This window comes from Pinus tabuliformis, chromosome 3_2, assembly GCF_031772625.1.
Source record: "Pinus tabuliformis cultivar Carrire ecotype Pingquan chromosome 3_2, CPIR1, whole genome shotgun sequence".
Lineage (NCBI taxonomy): Eukaryota > Viridiplantae > Streptophyta > Pinopsida > Pinales > Pinaceae > Pinus > Pinus tabuliformis.
Genome location: NC_142302.1, coordinates 99,654,989 through 99,677,387, shown reverse-complemented (window position 1 = coordinate 99,677,387; position 22,399 = coordinate 99,654,989). Strand labels below are relative to the sequence as shown.

The 22,399-nt window shown below is 35.9% G+C and overlaps 1 pseudogene; it reads left to right on the top strand.

The window, feature by feature from the left end:
* The first annotated feature begins 12,107 nt into the window (after window positions 1-12,107).
* LOC149180027 (serine hydroxymethyltransferase 3, chloroplastic-like) lies at window positions 12,108-15,573 on the top strand (annotated as a pseudogene).
* The last annotated feature ends 6,826 nt before the right edge of the window (window positions 15,574-22,399 follow it).

Below are 22,399 nucleotides of genomic sequence, written 5' to 3'. Positions count from 1 at the left end.
TCTAGTTTGGGAGGTGGTTTGGGAGGTTGTATTTGGTCCCAATCACCCTGTTTTCTTCTGTGAACGTCTTCCTGTTTTCAAATCTGGTTTTCATCGATGAAAAGGGTGTAAATAAATAAAAATATAAATAAAGTGGAGGCATGGTAAATAAATGAAACCTCTTTTTATACTTATTCCAAAGGTATGGTAAATAAATAAAAATATAAATAAACTAGAGGTATGGTAAATAAATAAAACCTCCTTTTATATTTAGTCCATCACCCTCTTTCTATTTAAGAAGGCTCAAAAAAGAGGTTTATTTAAGTGAATCCTATGAGCCAAATACCATATTTACAAAAGAGGTATGGTAAATTAATAAAAACATAAATAAATGAGAGGTATGGTAAATAAATAAAACATATTTTTATATTTACTCCATAAGTCACCTTATATTTACGAACACTTAAAAAAAGTGTTATGTTTAGGTGAAGCCTATGGGCCAAATACTATGGGCCAAATACCATGGGCCAAATTATTATTAATACCATGCAAAAAAACATTATTAACCCTAATATTAGTATTAATAAAAATAAATATGGCACAGGTTATTGACCCATGATATTCACGTGGAATGTAGTCTATTTAAAGGGGGGAATTAAACCAACATAGATCCATCTTTACTCTGGATCTACTAAGCGTTGAGAAGGATCAAATATCGTGATATGCAAACTAGCATAGAGTGAAAAATATTTGAGCCCTCTCGGGGCTTGGTAGATCAAGAGTAAAAATGGATCTTGTAATTTAATGTCACTTAAACATTTTAACTCGATTAAAAAAAATAAAAAAATAATCAATTATTAATTTTATCAATTTTTATAAATTACTAATAGTAGTTTTTAAGCTCTGGGTTTATGATAACCCATGGTATTGACCCATGGTAATACCATGGTATTCATGTGAGCATAGGCTATTTAAAGGGGGAATTCTATCATCTTAGATCCATCTTAATTCTGGGTCTACCAAGTGTCGAGAGGGATAAATAGATTTCATCCCTCTAAGAGTTTGGTGGATGTGGAGTTAAGATAGATATAGGTTGGGTTTTATGATAACGAAGATATTAAATAGACTTAGAAAATTATATTGTAAAAACATCTTAAGGTGAATGGTTAAAGCTACATTTAGTCACTTCACAAAATTTAGTAAAAAATACAAATATCTCCATTGATATTGGCTTTTCTGATTTAACAAGAAAAAATTCAAAACAATGAAATCTTATCACTCTTTCCGCATCACCCTTGCAGAAGAGAGATAGTCACTACCCAAATTTCCCAACATTTTTCAAACGTTCTCAATATGATATCTTCATGAAAAAGTTAAGGCACTGATGTTGGATTAGCTGTTTGAAAAACATGCTAGTTTGTACAACCTTTCATCTTCTCTGTTATTCTTAGTTTGTCATAATGATCTGTAGGGGTTGGGCCACTGCACCATATTGTCCTATAAGGTAGATATTGTGCACCAAAAAGGAAATTAATTCACAGGTTACAACGTTGTTAAGAAATGCAAGACGTATGAAGGTAGTGAATTATGCTAATAAGCAATTTAGATTGGGAGAGACATAATTAAATTTTATTATTTAATTGAAGATTTCCAATTAAAATAATAATAAATCTACATTTATATATTTATATATTGATCGGAAGGATTTTGACAACGGTCACTTCTTTCCACTAGATCCCCTTCAGGCCTTTGGGATATCTACTACTTTCTTATATTATATAGTTGGGGCTTGCTACTCGTTGGCATGTTGGGGTAAACAAACTTGATGTGTTTTTGTTTTGTTTTGTTTTGTTTGTTACTTTTTTTTTTTTTTTATCTCATTGTTGGAGTCTATGGAATAAGAAAGAAATTCGATTTGCGTTTTCTCATCCTGATAAGTAAATGTTTGTAGATGAATATTCCATCTTAGTAACTCTGTCACAAGGAAATTCTGTATATTTTGTTGTTGCTCAGTACAAAATCAAGCATTTTTTTTAACTCAACATTGGTTTCATTTAGGAGCAAAGAGTTGTCTCCATGTCTTCTTCACGCAAGAAAGTTGTATGGTCCAATGATCCTGCCATATGACTGTTGACAGCTAGCTTGCAGTACAAGGCTATCTTTGATGATGAAGCAGTAGTAGTAGCTTGGTGGTGGGGAAGATTTGGAAAGTTAAATCTTCAATGAAATCCATGATTTTTATGTGGTTGGCCCTAACGAATAATGTTTTGATGTGAGAGGTTCTACAAAATAGGGCAAGGTAGGGTCCTAGAATTTGTACTCTATGCAAATGTGAAGGGGAAACAATAGACCACGTGCTGGTGTTCATTTGTATTTTTTCTCAGGAGGTATGGGGTGTTATTCTCCCCTTATTTGAGGATAGGGTACTTGGCAGGAGGCTTCCTTGTTGGATTGTTTGATGATAGAGCACTCAAATATAACACAGGGACACCGCTCACAAATAGATCACAGATCAATACAACAATATTCTTGATGTGGTTAAAACCCTCAAAGAGGGAAACAGTCCACAGCCTGAGCCAATGCGGTCACTTCAGGAAATTTATTAATAAAAGAAAGAAAATTTACATAAGCTTCTCTCATGAACGGTCACCCTACAAATGACCCTCCATTCTCTTTAAATAGAGATCATGGACCAATCGGGTGTTAAGCCATGGATCAAGTGTCGGTAATACCGAGGAGAGAATGAACCATCAGATCACTTCACGTCTAGAACATATCATGACCGTTGTATTGTAAGTTACAAAGTACATAGTAAAGAAACACATTTTACCTAACTCTACACTAGACCAAGTTATACTTAACTATTTCCTATGTGTCGGAATATCCTAACATCCCCCCTTAAGAACAACTTGGGATAGGATTTAAGGATGTGTAAATATGACACAATAGGAGAAGGAAGGTGGCATTAGAGCCTATCCCCCCTTAGTGACAACTTCATGACCTCCAACTATTATGAAACCAGCTCAAGAAAAGATAGAAAATATAGATCAACGCCTTAGAATTCAGCCTCTTCGATGGGGCAACCTCCTTTATATTACATAAATGAACAATTCTTTGATGATACAAATGAGAAGACCTCCTTTCTATATATAGGAGTCTAAGGGGTCATAACATAATCAGAGCCGACATAACAATAATAATGTAAGGGCACAATAATAACAATAGTGGGCTTCTATGGGGCACAATAGTAACAATATGGGCACTACATGGGTACATCAATATAATAAGTGGGTTATATTAATAACAATAAGGGGTTACACTAGTAGTATAGGGGCCTAACATGCCCCTCTCCTTCAAAAAGCATTGTCCTCAACGCTTGAGTAGTTCTTGATGCTTCTGTATAAAATTCTTGTCCTCCCATGTGGAATATTCAGCGAGTAAGTTCTTCCACTTGATAAGATACTCTGAAATTGATCGATTTCATAGCTGTCGGGTTCTTGTTTCTGTGACTGCTCCAGGTTCCAATATGATTTTTCCTTCCTCTTTAATTTCTGGCAATATTGTTTGAATTGGGATCTTTTGCAACTTTTGAATAAGTGGCCATACTTCTTTGTCCTTTTTCCATTCATCCCTTGCTTCGTTTATCCAATCTGGTTGGATAATATAAATAGCACAAAACAATGCTTTCACATCCTCATCCTTGAAGATTCTTCCCATTCGGTAAGGTCGCCATTTTTTAAGTGCATGTAGTATTGCCAACATTTCCTTCTCATAAATAGCTTGCTTGAGATGTAGCAGTAAAAATACCCAATCACCTACATCAAAACATTTTTCACTACGATGTTGATCTACCTGTTGTTTCGTTTGATTTTGCACCGAAGTGGCGTTATCCTTTAAAAGTTGGAGAACTTGTTGTTGATGCTCGATGTGATCTTTCACTGCTTGAACCTTTTTATTCTTGATATGTCCTTCTATCTCTAGAGTTTGAGGAGTGGTAATTTCTTCCAATCCTTTATAAGATATGGTCGCATTCATTTCTTGATGCTCGATGTGATCTTTCACTTCTTGAACATTTTTCTTCTTTATATGTCCTTCTGTCTTGATAGTTTGAGGAGTGGTAATTTTGAACAATGAATTACAAGATATGGTTGGCTCCATTTCTTCTTTGTTGATGTGATCTTTCACTTCTTGCACATTTTTCTTCTTGATATGTCCTTCTATCTTGAGAGTTTGAGGAGTGGTAATTCTTGCCAATGCTTTACAAGATATGGTCTGATTCATTTCTTCTTTCTCTGGGGTGGGGCCCTGGCGTATATCTTCTTCTTTTATTGTTTCTTGATCCTTTTCTTCCTCCTCTTCATATTCTATGTCAAATAATTTCTTCTCAGCACACTTATGACCTTTAGTGCATTTGCTATCACAATTGTAACAAAGCCCTTTTTCTCTTTTTTCTTCCAATTGTTGTGGTGTAACCCTTGTAGGTTGTGGAAGGCTAGGAGAAATAACAATTCCATCTTTATAGTTGTGAGGGGTACGCTTCCCGGTTTCCATAATTTTGCTTTCCACTATGTCACAAAGCCCTTTTACTCTTTCCAATTGTTGTGGTGTTGCTCTAAAGAAGGTGTTGCTCTTTGTATCCTCATAATGTGCTATCATTTCCTCCGTGAAAATTGACCACGTAACAAGTTGTTTACGAGAACAAAGCCCTTTGTACCATAAAAATTGATCTGGTTCTAAATATGAAGATGCAATACATACCTTTTGTAACAGTTGTAAACCATGTAGATCAAAATATTGCTCCATCTGAAGTATCCAATTTACCGAATCCTTGCCATCAAACTTCCTCATCTTGCTTTTTCTTGATTTTAGGATCTCGACCTTGAAACGACTGTAACTCTGTACTTTTGGATCTTTAAGTTCTGAAATTGTGACCTGTAGTAGCACTCTGTGTCCTCTTTCCAATGCCACCAGTCTGATCCAAATTGGATTCTCCAAGAAAGAGTTATGCACAATCTCCCAAGATGACCTGATTATAGACCTTTCCATAAGAGCGAACTTGTATGAAGTTCCACGTGTCAATTTTTCTACCTTTGGCTTTGAAAAATATATACAAGAAAATACAGTCCGTCCTCTTTCTATACCTTCTTACGAAATTTCAATCCGATCCTCAGAGAGAAAGTTATGATGATTTTCCCTAGGTCACCTGTTTTGAATGTAATTCAGGAGTCTGCAAAAAAGACCAACTTCCTCAGATCATATCTCCTAAAATATTGTGCGAAAAGCTCTGAAATTCAGACCGAAGGTTCAGCGTGATGTCTTCTCAAATGGGTTTTTTTGCGACTTCTGAAACATCACAGAAAAAAAAGTTATAGTGAAAATTCCACGATGACCTGTTTGGAGCAGCGAAACCCTAGAATCCAAAGCTCTCATACCAAATGTTATGAAACCAGCTCAAGAAAAGATAGAAAATATAGATCAACGCCTTAGAATTCATCCTCTTCGAGGGGGCAACCTCCTTTACATTACATAAATGAACAATTCTTTGATGATACAAATGAGAAGTCCTCCTTTCTATATATAGGAGTCTAAGGGGTCATAACATAATCAGAGCCGACATAACAATAATAATGTAAGGGCACAATAATAACAATAGTGGGCTTCTATGGGGCACAATAGTAACAATATGGGCACTACATGGATACATCAATATAATAAGTGGGTTATACTAATAACAATAAGGGGTTACACTAGTAGTATAGGGGCCTAACACCAACCATAAATCGAAGTTTAGTAAACTTCGCCTCTGTGAGAGCCTTTGTAAAGATGTCTGCAACTTGATCATTGGTTGAACAATATTGCACTTCAAGAACATGGTCATGAATGAGCTTTTTGATGAAGTGCATGTGTAGTTCAATGTGTTTTCTGTGTTGATGTTGAACTGGATCTTTGCATAGTTGAATGGCACTTTGATTATCACACCAAAGTGTAGTCGGATGCTGCTGCTGAAAGCCAAACTCTGATAGGATTTGACAAAGCCATAGGGCTTCCTTACTAGCTTCTATGGCACCACGATACTCTACTTCTACTGAAGAAAGAGAAATGACACTTTGTTTCTTGCAAGCCCATTTAATAGCTCCAGAACCAAGAGTGAAGACATAACCTGCAGTAGACTTCCAATCATCAGGGTCACCAACTCAATCGGAATTAGTGAAACCAACCAATAGAGGAGATGCTTCTGCACTGTAATGAATCCCAAACTGAACTGTACCTCAAACATAATGAAGTATTATTTTAGTTGCTTTCTAATGACTTTCATGTGAGTTTTGCATAAACCTAGCAATAAGGCCAACAAGAAAGGAAAGGTCAGGACGGGTATGGGTCAGATACAAAAGTTTTCCTACAAGATGACGGTATAAAGTAGCATCAACTTTAGGGGAAGTACTGACTGAAAATTTGACTCCAGATTGAAAGAGAGAAGCAGTTGGCTTACAGTCTTCCATGTGAAAGTGGCGTAGAAGATCACATGCATACTTGGACTGGGAAAGGGAAATACCTTCCTTGGATTGCAAGACTTGAAGACCAAGAAAATAATGCAAGTGTCCTAAGTCTGCCATTTCAAACTGCTTTCTAAGGCTGGACTTCACATGGTTTATAAGGTTGGGATCACTACCAGTAAGGATAAGATCATCAACATAAAGAACAAGAATGATAAGAGACTTACCCACTTTCTTGGTGTAGACAGTATTGTCAGAATGACACCTAGAAAAGCCAGTATCTGAAAGAAAGCTATCCATTTTGGCATACCAAGCCCGAGGGGCTTGCTTGAAACCATAAAGGGATTTCTTAAGCTGACATACAAGGCTGGAGTCTATTTGTATAAATCCAAGAGGTTGTTCCATATAGATTTCTTCATGCAAGAAGGCAGATTTAACATCCATCTGATGGACTTCCCATTTGAAAGAGGCAGCAAGGGAAAGAAAAAGGCGGATAGAGTTCATTTTGGTAACAGGGGAGAAGGTTTCAGTATAGTCAATGCCTTCAACTTGTGAAAAGCTATTAGCAACAAGACGAGCTTTATGTTTATCAACTTTTCCGTCTGGTCAAAACTTGGTTTTGTAAACCCATTTGCATCTAACAAGTTTTCTTCCCTTTGGAAGAGGAACAATATCCCATGTATCATTTGCCAATAATGAATGATATTCTTCATTCATAAATGTGTCCCAATCTGGATGGCCTAAAGCTTCTGCAAAGGTGTCAGGATCATGATTCATTGAATCTTGAGCTAGTAAAGAAGAGGCTCTATTGAACTGAGAACGCGTACACCGTTGATCTATAGGATCACCCACAAGAGCACATTTTGCATCTCGAGTAGCACAGACCCATTTAGGAAGTTGAGGAGCTGAAGGAGGATCCTGAGAAGGTGGGGGAGGATTGTCATCCTCGCTATCATCATCTGAAGAAGAAATGTTTTCAGAAGTAGAGGGGATAGAGAGAGGTGGCACATCTGCCGAATTAGGCTCGTAGGATGATATATTTTCAGCAAAATTTACATCTCTTCTTATGATAACATTTTTTGACTTAAGTGGAATAAGTCTATATACTTTAACATCTTCAAAATATCCAGCAAAAATACATTTTTCACTCTTAGGTTCTAAAGCTCTATGTTTCTCATCTGGAATATGGGCCCATGCTTCACTTCCAAAAACAAGAAAGGTTTAATTGAGCTCCATGCTCTTTCTGGAGTGATATTCTTTAAAACCTTAGTAGGAGTGCGATTTACTATGTAATTTGCACAGTTAATTGCTTCTACCCAAAAATTAAGACTAAGTCCTTTAGATTGAAGCATACAATTAGCCATTTCCTTTAAGGTGTGATTCTTCCTTTCAGCTACACCATTTTGTTATGGAGTATATGGAACAATATGTTGCATTTGAATTCCATTCTTAGTGAAAAAGTTGATGAATTTGTTGTTAACATATTATCTGCCATTATGAGATCTTAGCTTAAGAATTTGATCTCCAAATTGTTTTTCAACAAAGGCCTTAAAGGCTAAGAACATTTTAAATACTTCACTCTTGAGTTTTAAGAATTATATCCAAGCGCGTCTGGAGAAATCATCTATGAAAGTTAAGAAATACTTGTAGCCAGAGAATGAAACAACTGGAAGTGGACCACATAAATCACTATGCACAAGATGTAAAGGGGCTAAGGCATGCCAAGAGGCACGTTTTTCAAAACTATCTCGATGATATTTTCCGAGTACACATCTGGAACAAAAACCATCTCTGCAAGATACCATAGGAAGACCTGTCACCATATTTTCTTTACATAGATTTTGAAGGAAGCGATAGCTTAAGTGACCAAATCGATTATGTGGTTTGCTCACTTCATCATTATGAGCAACAAATATAGTGGGAAGAGTTGATGACCCAAAGTTGTTAACCTTATACAACCTTGTAGAATCATCAGCAATTCCAGTAGCTAAAATCTGTTTAGGATCTCTTAGGTCCTTAATTACAACATCGTGAGGTGAAACTTCAACGGTTTTACCTGCACCTGAATGAGTTATCTGATATATAGATAGAAGGTTGCACGATAGGGTTGGAACACATAATACATCATTAAATTGACCATTGTCTAGATGAACAGTTCCAGTCCCTACAACACTAAGAGATCTATCATCACCAACATATATATTTTTGGTGTTACAGTCATTTAAAGAAGAAAACATGGCTTTGTTTTTGGCCATGTGATAAGAAGCTCCAGAATCTATGAGCCACTCATGAGAATGATAAGAAGAAGAAGACACATTTAGTGCATAACCAGAACGAGATACTTGACAACCACATGCAGAAAGTGTTATTCCTGAAGATGAAGTTGAAGTTGAAGAGTGCTCCAAATGGATGTTATGCTTCTTCATTGCTGCTTCCAAGGCTTCCATCTTCTTAAAGCATTTGGATTCTAAGTGGCCATCTCGATTACAAAAGTGAAAATGTCTATCAATCTTCTTCCCTTTTTTTTTTTTTTTTCCTTATCATTTTATTGAAATGATTTTTCATTTTGAGTCTGAAATTGTTTAGGACCGTTGTTTGGTTTAGGACCATTCTTTTTAGGATACTGCTTCTTAGGATTCTTTGTATTTGGTTGGTGTTGGGCGGCTAAGGCTTCCTTAGAAGAGTTTCCAAGATTAAGAAGACCAAGATGTAAGAGTTGTTCTTGTTCTCTTATTAAAGAATCACAAAAGGCATCAAAAGAGGGGGACTTGTAGTCTTGTCCTTGAGAAATAAAGGCTTCTCTGGTAGAATGGAAAGTGGAAACAAACACAGAGTAGGCTGGTCCCAATTTAGTAAGAATGGAATAGATAAGGCTACCATCTTATTTCTTAACCTTAACACCTTCCAAGAGAAGTCTAAGGGTCTTGAACTTGGACAAAAAATCTTCAATGGAATAAAAATTATTAGGGTCCAACGTAAGCAACTCATTTTCGAGTTGATGGGCTCTAATTTCATTTTTAATTTCAAAAAATTTAGTGAACTGTTTCATTGCTTCATTAGGGGTATCAAGTTCCCCGATATGGAATCTAAGGTCTGGAGAAATAGACATCCCTATCAACCCATGTGCTTGATCTTGTCTATTTTCCCATTTGGTTGCCTTATCTTCATTTTTAGGTTTAGTTTCTTGGCCTGACGCTATTCTGTAAAGACCTTTATTTCTAAGTAAATCCACAATGTAGGACCACCATTAAAAGTAGTTGGTGCTGCCAAGAATAACTTAGCATGAACTTTCCATTTTAATAGAAACTGAAGTTGTGGATGCTGAAACTAAGTATTCCAATGGAAAGATCTCGAAAAATTAGGCCGAAAACATCTTCCAGATGAAGAAGTTATGGCTTTTTGAAGAAAAGTTGTTGAAGATGCCGATGAAGTGCGTGGATGTGTGGAAATGAATGATAATTTTATATTTAAAAAAAATCCCCTCATTTTCCAAGCTTAATCTAATTAGCTCACTTTAAAAAAAATTATGTGACCCACTTTTATAAATAAGTGAAAGTCAATTTTACAATGATACTTTATGAGCTACCCACTAAATTGTAACTTAAATGAAACATAAAGAGACTTTAGAATTATAAGTGACTCACTTTTTATAATGGGTGAGAACACTTTTACAAAAGTAACTTTAAAACATAAGTTACATGTGATTTTTGAAAAAGTAATGCAACAAAAAGAAAGACTTGAACTCAAGACCTCTATTTTCATAAAGTAACTTTGGACCAAGTGAGCTAGTTTAAAAGGTTAGTAATTTCTGGAAAAGAGGAAGGATTTTTTTTTAGTCACTGAAGCTTTGGGGTGCGTGCTTACTTGAAAAATCTCCTTTTCCCTACAAAAAAAACCACACAACTCAACATGGACATACAAAAAAAAAACAAACCTTATGGCTTGAAGTTAGCTTTTACCAGAAAATAAATATTTTCCTCAATGTTTCTGGTTTTCTGAGATCACACTAAGGCGTGGCGGAAAAGAGCATACACATGAGAAAAATTCTTTCTTTCTGTTTCTGATTTTCTCAGATCACACAAAGTCGCAAGGCAAAGAGCATACACAGAAATGAAAGGTATAGATCTGGTAATAAAAAATAGAGAGATAAATAAATCGAAATCAACAGAGAGATAAATAGCTAAAATTGCAAATAAACATTGTGTACCTCCAGATCTTAAAAATGACGTAGCTAGGGCTACCAGACACCTTTTCACGTGAAACAAAATGGGTTCCTCACTAGAACAGATGCTCCTAATGCAATAGAGCAGTCGTCTCGGTCCGAAAGAGGTAAAAAACAATAGATATAGGAAACGACAGTTGGATGCAGTTGTACTAGCTTTCAATTTGGATCACCAATGGATACGGCCCTCAAATAGCTCTGATACCATGTAGGAATTTAGAGGGTAAGTTCTTCAGTTAGAACACCAAAGGACACCGCTCACAAACAGATCACAGATCAATACACCAGTATTCTTGATGTGGTTAAAACCCTCAAAGAGGGAAACAGTCCATGGCCCGAGCCAACACGGTCACTTCAGGTAGTTTATTAACAAAATAAAGAAAATTTACATAATCTTCTCTCATGAACGGTCACCCTACAAATGACTCTCCATGCTTTTTAAATAGAGATCATGGACTAATCAGGTTTTAAGCCACGGATCAAGTGTCGGTAATACCCAGGAGAGAATGAACCATCAGATCAATTCATGTCTAGAACATATCGTGACCGTCATATTGTAAGTTACAAAAGTACATAGTAAAGAAACACACTTTACCTAACTCTACACTAGACCAAGTTATACTTAACTATTTCCTATGTGTCTGAATATCCTAACAACATAGATCATTGCCCTAGATTGCCTCTAGAGCCATTTGGACAGGAAAGAAGGAATCACAATTTTGTAGACAAGGAGATCCCTCCTTTTCAGGCACATCATCAAATAAAATACCTATATGAAAGCATAAAAATGAATCTAAAGGTTAAAGTTCCAAGGTGGGTTTCAATCTGGTGGTTGATAAAAATTATCCATGGCCTTTCTTTGTTGGTACTCGCCAAGGTGATATTCTTGTTATATATATTATCTGTGAATCTGTGTGATATTCTTGTTTTATATATTATCTGTGATTCGAACCCAAGTCAGTTGATCCTGCATGTGTGATATTCTTGTTCTATATATTATCTGCGATTTGAACCCAAGTTAGCAACATGTAGGAGGAAAATTCGAACTAGTGTTGCTTTTGGTGCCTTTTATGTCTACCTCTGCCAAAGAATTATCCACGATACATCAAGTTCTGGATTCACATGTCTCCCAATATTTGATTATTTTTCACATTTTGAAGTGGGCATAGAGGATAGATCTTGTTTCAGGTGCAAACATATTCATTGCAGGTCATAATGGGCAATGGGTTAGTAGGGATGGGCTTGTTGGGTCAATATAATTTGAACCCAATTGCAAATTTGATGCCCAAAACTTCACAACTAGTTTTGGGGGTTCCCTGGCAACAAAAAAGCAGAAAATTAGGAGGTTTGAAACTTTGAGGCTATGCCCATCATATAAACCTTTTTGTATCACAACAAGCTTGATAATGGGAAATCCTTTGCCATTCATGCTAGCGCAACCATGCAACTTCCCAGGTGTGCATGTTGTTCACAATTCACGCTATGATTTATTTATTTATGTATTTTTTTTTGGTTGAAATTGCTACATGTATGGATAGCCTATGTGACATCCTTGATAATATTTCCATTTGAAGACCAAGTGAAGAAAGCACAAATCATAGTTGAATATAGTTTAACTTGGAGGTGTTTAGAAGATTCATTTGTGAATTGAGTTGCTGCAAATAAGCTTCTTATCTTCATTTAATGAACTATGTCAAATACCTTAATTTTATTTATAGTTTTGTTGAGTTAATGGTTAGTGAATGGCTTGATAAATACTTTGTTCTTGATCTAGATTCCCCTTAGATGCCAACAAACATAAATTGTAGACCTCAATAATACAATTAATGCTCTTGTCAAATCATGCTTCAGTTATTGAGGGTACTAAATTTATTGTAATTTTTTTATCTAGTTTGTAAATTACTCCGTGTAGAGGGAAGGTAGAGCTTTGTAGATCCTCCTCTGAGTGAGCTCGATCATGAAATGAATGTGATAATTGAGAAAGAAAAGCAATCATAATTCAATGGCTTGGAACTTATTTCTTCTGAAAATTTTACATCCTGGGCGGTTATGGAAGTTGTTGGATCATGTCTAACAAACAAGTATTAAGAAGGACTCCCTGGTAAGAGGTAAGTGCCTGAAGATATAACTTGGAATGTGAAGAATGGCACCATCATGATTGTGATTGTGTTTGAGCTGCTTGGTAGTTTCTTCTTGCCACTTGGTATTTTTTTCTTGTTAAACTCAGTTTCTCTTAGCTTTTGGACCTGTACTTTTTAGTTTGAATGTTTGACATGTGTGTAATGGTTTCTGGGTTCAGAATTATAGTGTAGAGACATGTACTTGTTGCATGAGTATCTGTTATCACAATGATGGATACAGTTGTTGGAAACTTTTCTATATTTATTCACTATTGTGTTGGGTTGGGATTTATGCCATGCATATAATATGCTGGCAATGAATTCATTGACCAAAGTGAGAGGCTTTGCTAGCAGAGGGCCCTATAAGCATTCCATATTGAAAAAAATACATGGGTTGTTAATTTTCAACCATTATCTCGATCCCCAGCTAATTTTGTTGTTTATACAACTCTCCTCCAACCACATCATCACATTATTGTGTGTATGGTTCTAAATTACGAACCTCATTTGATAAGATTATAATTCCTATTTGGGCATGTAACATGTAAAAATTTTCTTTGCAACGTTTAGGGTTTGGACTTACCACATGGAGGGTATCTGTCTCATAGATTCATGATAGAAAAAAAGTGAGTATCTGCTACATCAGTTTACTTTGAATCAATTTCGTATCGTCTAGATGAGTCCATAGGTGAGATCGCATTTCCAGTCTAATAATAATTAGGAGGGAAACAATTCCATCATTGACAAATATTGAACCAATCTTTTGGGGAAGTGTTCAAAGTGTTAATGGTCAGTTTTGTTTTCTTCGGTTATAGGATTCATTGACTATGAGATGCTTGAGAAGAATGCCACCCTTTTTAGGATCAAGCATTATCATTGTTGGTGCTAGTGCATATTCTCGAGATATTGATTACCCTCGCATGAGGCAGGTATTGAATTTGGGTATTTCTACAGATCTTATAATGGCAGTCCTTTCAAAAATTTCTCTTTCCAGCAATGTTTATTCTAGCATATTTTATTAATATGTTCTTATAGTATGTAATGTTGGATTTTTTTATGATTTTTAGTACTAAAAAGTTTGTGGTTTGGGAAGATTGCCAATACAGTTGGGGCATACTTAATGATGGACATGGCACACATAAATGGTCTCATCGTTGCTTCTATAATGGCCAGTCCATTTGATTTTTGTGATGTAGTAACAACTACAACGCACAAGGTGAGTTGATGTTATTAATTTTCTCTGCACTTCACCCTTTCGATTAAAAATATGACTATATTAGATGGATTTTTTTTGGATCTATCTTAATGCTATCTATCTGTGCCATTCCCCCTTGTAGAAGAAAAAGAATCCCATTAATGTTCAAGAAACAACTAAGAACTAAAACAAATATGCCATTCCCATCATATAAGGAGTGATTATAGAGTTAAGAGGTTTAGATTTTCCTTTTGATTCTCTTACATGTTCTTTGATTCAGTTTCCTGTTTTCATTTTTTTATGTTCTTTTTGTTTCTTATCACTACTAGATCAAAGCTTTGATGAAACTCATTATGTTCCTTGAATTGTTTCACCTTTTTCCTTTCATTTTTATCTTTATGATATTTTTCATTCTGAAATATTTTTGGATTGGAGGGTTGTGATTTTTAGTATTTACAAGGTCCTTGGGGAGGCATGATATTCTTCAGGAAGGAACCAGTATTGGGGGTCGACCTAGAGACAACCATCAAAAATGTAGTTTTTCTAGGTTTACAGGTCAATATGAGTTCTCCTTCCTTTCCTCCATCCTCCATATTGTTCTCCTGCTCACTAATATCATAATATTGGATATATCAATTTTTTGTATCATTTCATTTCTAAAAGATACATGAAATAATTTGTGGCTTTCTAGGGAGGACCACATAACCATACCATAGGAGGGTTGGTTGTTTGTTTAAAACAGGATGTAACTACAGAGTTCAAGGCTTATCAAGTATAGGTGTAGCACTCTCACATGTCTAAGCTTCTGTAAAATTCATGCATGTGAATTATTTTTTGAATGGATTTTGTTTCTTATCAAAGGTAAAATAGTTTTAGTAAGTTGTAGCAAATTGTCGAGCCCTTGCAAAGAGCCTAATGGATTTGGGTTACAATTTGGTGTCTGGTGGTAGTGAAAATCACCTAGTTCTAGTTGATTTGAGGCCCTTGGTAAGGATCCTCTGTTCATATGCTGGAGTACACAACCTACTTGTATATTGATTTCTATTGGATTTAGTTGGTTGAATGTAACATGGTATATATTAATGGGCTTGGACAGGGCATTGATGGTGCAAGAGTAGAGGATGTTTTGGATGTTGCTTCTATCACACTGAACAAGAATTTTTTACCAGGTTACATGAATTTTTTCTTTGTATATTTAGATGTAAGGGATTCATTGATTTTCATTTCTCCATGGGATGATATAGCTTACTTTAATACCTTACATTTTCAGGTGATAAAATTGTTATGGTTCCTGGTGATATACGCATAGGGACTCCTGCATTGACCAGCCGTGGGCTTCTTGAGGATGACTTTATTAAAGTTGCAAATTTTATCCATGAGTGGGTGCAGATAGCCATTAAGGCTAAGGGCTCTGTGAAAAGTACAAAATCAAAAGATTTTATAAAATTTATTAAGTCAGACAATTTCCAGCTACGAAATAGCATTGTTGATCTCAAAAAGTGGGTTGAATCATTTGCTAGCCAATTTCCATTGTCTGGTGTTGGCACTGAAAATCTTAGTTAGATATATGAAATGCTCACAAGATCAGAAGTGTCCTTTATTAACTTTTAGGTTGGGCTTCAGTGACGATACCCGAGTTGGTACAATTTGTTTCCATGTGTACATTATAGTGATGAATAATGTTTTAAGCTGAATTTTGTCTAAATTTATGTGCTTTCCCAACATTGGCATTAATAGATTATATTTCGATGTTTTGGATGTTGAGTTTGCCATTTTATTTATTGGAAATTATGTAGGACTCTCTTTTTGTTCATCACAAGAATTTTGGGTTGAAAAACATTGATAACTTGTATGGAAGCTATTATAGCACTTATTTATGTGGTGTGACTATGGATATTTTATATAGTATGGAAAGCGATATTCCATACTTCTCAAGGGACCGAGTATTGGGCCAATGACACGGTTTCATAAAGTGTGTTCACTAAGATACTTCTAAACATGCACAGATTCCATGTATACATGACACATTTGCAATCAATTGGGCTTCTAAGATTTTATTAGTACATTAGGATGGCAAGAATTGGTCCCATTTGTAGATTATAGCAATGAACCATGTTCAAATCTGTATTTTTCTTGAATTTATGTGCTTTCCAAGTATAGGCATACATATTCTATTTTAGTGTGATGGATGTTGAGTTTTCTATTTTATTTATTGGCAAAAAAAGTCTACATAATTTGTATGGTACACCCTTTCAAAGACTCTCTTCTATTGGTTAGGACTAAGTAATAGGAATAATAGGCATAAAGACTTAGGTAAGAATAAATAGAAAGAAAGTGCTACTGTTACATTTATTGTGCACCTCCTTTATATAATGAATTTACCACCCTATCCATGGTTTATAGATAGAATTGACATAGCTTTAGTAGGTATTTACACAAGGTTTGATTACTGAATTTACCACTTTACACACCCTGTCTGTGTTTCATTTGACTGGTTGAATACTCTTGTTGTTTTGAATTATATTAGTATTAGTCAATATATTAGGTCGATTGGGACTTACACTATTAGGAAGCTACATCCTGAGTTTATTGAGTCTATAGAATCAAGTTCTCATTTAGTCTATAGGACAGAGGAATGAAAAGTATATAGAGACAAATTTGAGAGCCAAAAACACAAAAAAATAAGTGGAGTATTTGATCCAATTACTATTGGATTCACTTATTCCAAACAAGTGTATATATAATTTGTTATGGAGTTTTATGGGGTGAAGAAAAAAGTGCAAGGATTGTTGGATTAAGGCTGTGAGACATGATGTGATGTGCCTCAGGACTATAAAATATACCATGACTGGGTGGTATCTATTTTGCCAAAATTGCATAGGACTTGTAACTGTTCCCATACACAATAAGTAGCCCCTTGTGGAGGTATGCCAGTCCACGAGAGGTGAACATGTCACTTGGGGGAGTTGAACCCCAGTGGGCATGATAACAACACCCCTCTTTCACTGACCAGGTAAGACCCTATTGACAACATTGTTTAGCTTTTGATTTAATAGTCTTCTGGTCTTAATTGTCTTAACAGGAGAGGGTATTATTCAATGGAATCATAGTATCTAAATGATGAACATGGGTTAAGTTTTGTTTCAAAATATTTGACTCTTGAATGCTCAAATTTTTGTGTGACCACCAAATGCAAGGCATTTCAACCAACTGGATGTTCAAAGTAGCGCAAATTATAGTGAGTGCAGTCTCACATTGCTAGAGATTGTTTTCAGTTGGAAGTGTTGAAAAGAATAATGGGAGTTTGCCAAACTGGGATTGTGAAACATATGAGTAACTACTTCTATACCTTGGTGAACTTTCATTTGCATATACATATATTCCAACTAATCTCTCCTTGAACTAGCAGGATGCAAAAGCTTTTGTTAGTGGTAGGCATGGTGTATTGGTATGTTTCCATTAACTCAGGTTCTGAACATCATGAGTGAGTGTTAGGTTACACGTAAAAACTTGGCATGTTTTGAATTAGTAATAATTTCTTTCTCAATGAAAAATTTTCATCTGCATATACATCCTAGCTGGGCTCTCTCAAAAATGGCAGAATATAAAAGCTTTTTTGTTGTGTCATGGATGGCATAAAGTAATATGATTTAATTAGCTCAGGTTTTCATTAGGTTCAGTGTCGAAGATCAGTATTGAAATTCGTCTACAACCGTGGTGGTTTATCAAATAGTAATGGTGTTTTAATGAGAAACCTTCATCTTCATGTACATTCCAACTCAACTCTTTCATAAATGGTAGAATGTACTTTTGTGTTTTGAGTATTATTGGTCAAATAAGGTAACATTATTTAGGCAACTCGGTTATTGCATAACAGCCATGATTTTCCTGTGTCTAGTCATCATCTCAAATTCTTGTGCTTGTTTTTTTTGGTGCAGACTGCAAAATTGAGAGTTTTTTGCTTTTGATCAACTACTTTGATTTTTCAATGGGAATTTATGTCTGATAATGTGGTGATTGTGCATGATTTTTTTTAATTCCTACACAGATGTTGTGATATGTCATTCATCAAAAGATAACATTTTTTTCATTCTGGATTATTTTTCATTATTGTGCTGCCAAAACACAGAAGCCCCTATTGGGTTATGCATATATTTTATTCTTGGGATTTTATGTTGGAAGTTCCTCTGTTGTTCATTGTAATACATTTGAAATTAAACATGAGGTGCTGTTTGTGGTGTAATAATACATTTGAAATTAAACATGAGGTGTTTTTTGTGGGGTAATACATTATTCTTAAGCAGCACCTCTTGTTGATCAATGCTTTGAACCTTTTTTTATTTGATGTCATGATCCCTAGTTGTTCCTGCTGTAATGCATATCATTCTCACAAGAATTATTGCATGCTTAATGTATTGTATTGATACAGTGACCTAATTATGTTTTTTTATTGTTGCAACTCCATTGATATTATTGTCAAGTTCTCATTGGTTCTATTCAATTGTAATCAATGCCTCATGAGTTTGTGATTCTGGAGTAGGTGATAAACTAGGGGAGGGAAGCCAGTAGTGGAATGGGGACCAATAGTGGAGATAGAACTTGACCTCTGAAGCTATAACAAATCAGAACATAGCACACCAATAACACATTATAAAAGTGGTATTAAAATAATGAAGAATGCTCACAAGTTTAAAAATAGTCCATAAAATCACTAGGCATACAATTGTCTAGAAAGTGACTCTTAGTTCACTACCATACAAAACATCATGTCCAAACACATCTTTAAATGCTCTAATGTAAAGACACTTCAAATACTTAGACATTAAGAACCATCAAATGTTTAGTCCAACAAGGTTCAGTTTTGATGTACAGATTACCTGTCACATCTGACAGAGAGGTTGATTACTCGAGAATGTCTACACTAAATGAAGTTCCAATATGTATAACCTCAAGTCCATATAGAGCCCAATGCTTATTTCCCCTTGTGCATTTGATCAAACATGAATAGGTAATGCTTATCATTCAATGCTTTCCATGACCCATCCCTAAGTTTGCAATCTATAATGCAAAGGAGTAACTTATTCAACTATGTTCAAAATGACCATTAATCAAATCAATCTGCCAGGGCCATTGTTTAGTCAATTTAGGGTTCCTAAATTGATGTCATTAATTGTCAACCCGGGGCTCGTAAGCTGATGAAGTGAAGGTGTACTATATGTACTTAAGCAACCTCTTAGAGTTTTTGTCGTTTGGGGGTGTTGTTTGTGGTTGATTTATCTTCCTAAAATGGAATGATGATTATAGACAGATGAGTGCAAGTGTGTGAAAAGTGAGTTCTAGATGAGTGAAAGTGTGTGATTGGTGATTTCTAATTACTTGCTGAATTTGTAAAGGAAAAGAACTTGAAAGAAATGAATAACTTGCAATGACTTGAAAGCAAATGACCACGTTCTAATGGCATTAGTCTCTACTCATATTGCTGCAAATAAAAGAAACAAGAAAATCACTTCAAGGACTGATGATAATGGTTATCTCTTCCTAACTCCCTGCTTCTACCACATAGTACTGTGTAAAACACGATTAGGAAGTAGCTGAAGACAAATCCAAGAATTGATAAAAACTCTAAATGACAAATTATAACACTACTAAGCCTTTTCCATCATACTGCTTCCTACATATGTGATTATGTGTAACAAGTGGAAAAAGTATTAGTGCCACAAGCCAAGACTACTTAAAAACAAGCTGCAATTAATTAGTGTTCTGTTCTCTGAAAGATAAACCATTCATGCTAAAGAGAGCATAAATTAGTTAGCATCCAACTTGTAAAACTAAGCTAAAAACTAATCTAGAAAACAGAGTAAAAAGGGCAGCATTACGAATAAGACAACTGCAACTACCATTAGATATTAAAGCAAATACAACACACTCAATCCCGGGTTAAAACCTGCAAAGAAGCAAATCTGATCAGTGAAAATAAAGGCTGTAGCAATGAAAAGAAATCAAGCTGTACATAACTCAAGAAAAGGAAATGCTGTATGTGAAATAAAGAAATTGCAGAAGTATAAACATGAAATACTTATACAAGGGCAGTTATGAACGGGGGCCCTCCATCCATACAACCCACAGAAAACTCAGATGCTTTAAAACTTCAAAACAACACTGTTTCCATTACTTCATATGCAGAAATACATAGTCAAAAGTGCTGGAACAGCTCTATAAAAACAAAGTTCAAAAATACGCTAAAATTCTCACAAGTTCATAAACTATAGCAGCTAAAAAGTTAACATAAGCGTACACAGACGCAAGTATTTATAGGCATCTGCAAGATGGCCTAATGCGTAAAGCATAAAACAGAAAATAAACTGAATATCATGCGTATTAAAGGTGCAGTGAACACGTCATATGCTTCATGGTCGAGCTGGAGGTCCTGGTCGTTATGGGCAATGAATCCAGCATTAGATCATGTTCCCCACGGCTTACAAAACACGGACAAGTCATCTTTTCCACCGACGTGACCAAACAGCTTACGCATCAACGTTAAGCTGCCTTTATTTGACCGTAACTTGACCCCCTTTGACCGGAGGTACAGATGACGTGGCTGGCTGAACTGATGGCACAGGAACCTCGAGCACATATATTCCAACATGCCCATGTGGCTCGTTCTGCAAAATAGCACGTGGAACCTTGAGATCAACAAAATGGCTGCGGAATCATCAGATGGCTGCGGAATCGCTGAATGGCTGCGGAATTGCCAGTCAGCTGCGGAATCTCTGCAAATATGTCAAAAACTAAACAAACCAGTCACCCATTAGCAAAGATCACTTGATCATGTTTAATGACAACTAATGTAATGATCTGGGTGGAAAATGAGGCAAAAGAGAGAGGAAAGTGATGAAACAGTAGGTAATGATGGATGATAAGGTGTAAAGTAGAGGCTCTACATACCCCCACTACGAGGGCATTGCATGTCCTCATGCAAAAACACTGATTAATCAACCTGCTGTGATGCCTCTGCCAAGACATCCAATCTCCTCTTCTTTCTCTGTGTAGACACATTGACCCTTGGCTTCTTTACTAAGCATCTGAACTTTAGGTTGATCAAGGCTCTGTTTAGCCTTTTGCATTTCTTCCTTAACTTTTTGTTACTTCTTTGCCACAGGCCCAAATGTAACATGGTGTTATCATGAATCATCTTATCCAATTTGGCTTGCTCTTTCAACTTTTCATTTTCTTGCATGATATGTCGATTTAGAACCTCAATCTCAAAAATTTCCTGTTTTAAGGAGTGGACTTGTTGCTCTAAAGGTTGAACATTGCTTGGGCCAGCAGCTACTTGCTCCAATGTCTCCAGATAATTATACACTTTCTGCTGCTCCGGGTCAACCTCAGGTGAATTTTTGGGACTTGGTTCATAATCAAATTCAGATTCGTGTTCATGCTCAAGTTCATGTTCAAATGGACTTTCCTCACGTGGAGGACTAGTCTCAATATGCTCAGCGTGTGGAGGACTTTTCTCCAAGTCAGGACTTGTAGCACCTTTTTGAGGTGAGCTTAAGTCAATGAAGAATGACTGTTTACCCTTTATGGCCCCTACTTTTCTGTTTTGTAATCTGCTGCTCCTTCTTACAGAGGTGGTACTCTGTTTTTCTTTTGGTACTTTTTGCTTTTGTTTTTCCTCCTTTTTGGAAAGGGCAGTTTTATGAAGTTTGGCCATTCTTTGAGCTAAGGGCTGAGTGTCTTCCTCACTAGAATTCTCAGGAGTGAGGTAAGTTTCTTGGACTACAGATTTACCTTTATCTTGCTTTTGTTTCTTCCTCCCTTCTTTTCTTTTCTGAGCAATTTCTTGAGCAAGTTCTGAAAGAGTTTCAGTGATAATTCCTTGGGCTGCTTGGTTATCATCTTCAGTAAATCCAGGATCAATTTCCTGTTCAGGATGCTGTATATCAGTTTCCTCATCAAACTGTTCTTGAACAATTTCCTCTTGGGTAGTTGTTTCAGGAATAGTGGTATCAGGAACAATAGTTTCTGTTTGGGCAATAGTTTCTTGGTTAACCCCCTCTCCTCTTTTTCTTCTACTTCTTTTTGGTACTTGAGGGGACCCTCCAGAAGTTTCTCCTAATTCTTGAAAATGATTTCTTATGAGAAACCTCTCCCATGTGTCTCTTTTTGATTTCAATTGTTCCTCAACTAGCAATTTCACAAGACCGTGATGATATAAATGTGCTTCAATATTTCTGGGGTTCCTTTGGACAATTGCACACATTTTCTTAAGACTTGAAAGTAGAAAGTATGGGAGGTTAATATCATCTCCTAGAAAATGCATCATAACCTTTGCATGGTAAACATATAAGACCCCAAATCTTCCCTCACAAGTGAAAATTTTTTTCAC